Here is a 2,927-nt window from a genome sequence, read left to right as displayed (position 1 = left end):
TCCTTGTGTGTGTTGAAGTAGAGACGAGGGGGATTCAAGGGGGATACAAAGAGCAGAGGAGCTGACCTCAGAAGAGGACGCCTTCTGTGCTCTTAATTACCAGCTATTCCTGAGAGAGAAAAGACGTTTATCTGCGCTGCAAGCACTGTGCACTTGTTTTCCTGCTCCGCAACCCCCCTCAACTCTCGCATTTACTGCATCGCTGAAACACACCCTCAGCTCTTTGTCACTTAGTCATTTAATGATGCTCCTGTGCAAAAACAGGAATTTTAACCTACACCAACTTCCAGGATTACTCATGAATATTTCATATGTGAGGTACAGAATGTGCCATGATCCATAGCTGATGGAGAAGACTAGATGTATCAGCATTTTATCCCCTTCATCTTCCAATGATGTGACAGCAGCTGGAGAACCAATCCCACCCCTCCCCAACCCAACCGGTCTGTAGCTGTCAATGATCCCTACATGTAGAGTTGGATTATCAACTCTTGTTGTATTACTACTCCTCATCTTCAGCATCCCGCAGTGCCTAATGAGTCTCATTAGAAAGCAGTTACAGATGGAAAAACACATAAATATGTGTGCACAGATTGTTTTGGATGGATTTCATCTTGCACTGGATGTTCCCGGAGGAGCTGACCTTGTCAAGCAACACATATTTCATACTTAAACAAATCCAACATGGCCCTAAGTGGAATCAGTGTGCGGACAAATTGCGCTGAAGATAATGTATCAAATAACAGGCTAAATCCAATTTCACAAACACATCCCCTTGAGGTAAGATTCGCTTGACTACTGATCCCTGCCAAACACATACACACACACACACTGAGAGTGAGAGTAGAAAGAGGCAGCATTTCCTTATTGTATTCCTATAGATAGCAGAGAAATTGAATTTTTAAAAGAATGAGCATCTTTCATTTTGCCACTACCCGTCTAACAATGCCTGCTCGCAATGGATTTTCTATCTATAAATACATATCTTCCGATAGCAGTCAGGCGTGCTGAGGTGAAGTGCTGCTATTCCATTAATACACCTTTATTGGCTTGTTAATCCTAAGAACACTGAGCTTGGATGTAGGCATAAAGAAGGGAGATTACATCCCACGGGTCTCCCAGGCTAAATGGACACACACTCTCACACACTCACTGACACACACATCAATATACAATGATTTTGCCATGTATCTTTGCACACAGTGGAGTAATGGTAAAGAATGGAGTGATCTGTATTTAAAATTTTATATGCACAAGAAACAAAACCTGGTAGAACTAGTTGTTCTTCTAGTCCAGAGGCAGAATCTGGAGCTTTCAAGAGCTCATGTGTCCCCCAAATATTTGTGTACATAAACGTATTTATTTATAGCTGAGACCTTAACCTTTCATTTTCTGTTTGTCAGAAAAGTCTAACATAAATGATGCCAGATACAAAAACAACAAAGAGTGAAAATTGTGCCAACCGACCCCCCCTTACAAAAATGAACCATGGTACTATTATAGTATACTGTATAAGAATTGTATAGTGGTGTTATACAGTATTTTTCACCAACTTTGGTATTACTATAGTTTTTTATGTAGTATAATTTTAATAACTTCAGTAGTAATACTATGTGTCTAGGTATTTTTGGTATTCCTATATTGTTGTAAATAGTATTACTATAGTATATAATGTAATATTTATGTAGTATAGACTATAGAACATTCCTATAGTAATACTATGATTTTATAATAAATGTATAGCATTACTATAGTAACTTTCTATGGTGCATCAAAAAAAATCGTAAAACTATGTAAACAATATAGTATAACTATAGTAATTTCCTGAAAAAACATAGTAATACCACAGGAAACACTACTGTGATACAATATAAACACTATAGAATGACTTCACTATAAGATCACCATAGCCAACTTAATAGTATTAATATAGAAATTTTCCACAGTCCATTTAACAAAAATATAGAATTACATAGTAATACTGATATTACTATGTTATTTTTGGTATTTCTATAGTAATTATAATATAGTAAAAATTAAAATGACGTCATACTAAATGGTGTGTCATGTTTTTTGTATTCATTTTAATGGCCGGGATAACTTATATCTAATATTTATTAACAACAAATCACAAAAATTTGAGCATTGAACGTCTAACATACAAGAGAGAGCAAACCTGAACACCACTGTACGTCAAAGCAACAACAGCAGCAACCCAGTCAACAACAGTAACTAATGTATGAGAACTGAGGAGATGAAGATGGACCCACAACCAGTTCATCATAGTTTATAATAATGGAGCGCAGTGAGGATACAGACATTTCAAAGAGGAGACAAGTGTATAAAACACTTATCTATCTGTCTGTCACTGTTAACAGAGACTCCAGTCTGCAGTGTCGTTCATACACTGATAAACAACAGAGCTGTAGAGTAACATTAGGCTTCATGATCAAAGAAGGTTGTTATATCACGTTGACACTTACAGTGTGATGATGGCGTAGTGGATAAGACACATGCCTTATCCGAGACCCGGGTTCAGCTCCAGGTTCAGATGTAAATGCAGTATCTAATAAAAGTGAGTACACCCCTCACATTTTTGTAAATATTTGATTATATCTTTTCATGTGACAACACTGAAGAAATGACACTTTGCTACAATGTAAAGTAGTGAGTGTACAGCTTGTATAACAGAGTAAATTTGCTGCCCCCTCAAAATAACACATCACACAGCCATTAATGTCTAAACCGCTGGCAACAAAAGTGAGTATGTCCACATTCACGCTGTCCCTCTCTTTTGCCTGTCTGAACTCTCTCTCTATCTCTCGCTCTCTCTCTTTATTATAAATTGATGGTTTTTATAATGCCTGGTTTTAGTGGTGCTGAGGGGGTTGCACCCATTCTCCCCGTGCCCAGGTCTCTGTGAGAAT

The sequence above is a fragment of the Micropterus dolomieu genome, linkage group LG18, assembly GCF_021292245.1.
Source record: "Micropterus dolomieu isolate WLL.071019.BEF.003 ecotype Adirondacks linkage group LG18, ASM2129224v1, whole genome shotgun sequence".
Lineage (NCBI taxonomy): Eukaryota > Metazoa > Chordata > Actinopteri > Centrarchiformes > Centrarchidae > Micropterus > Micropterus dolomieu.
Note: the sequence above shows the minus strand (reverse complement) of the source record.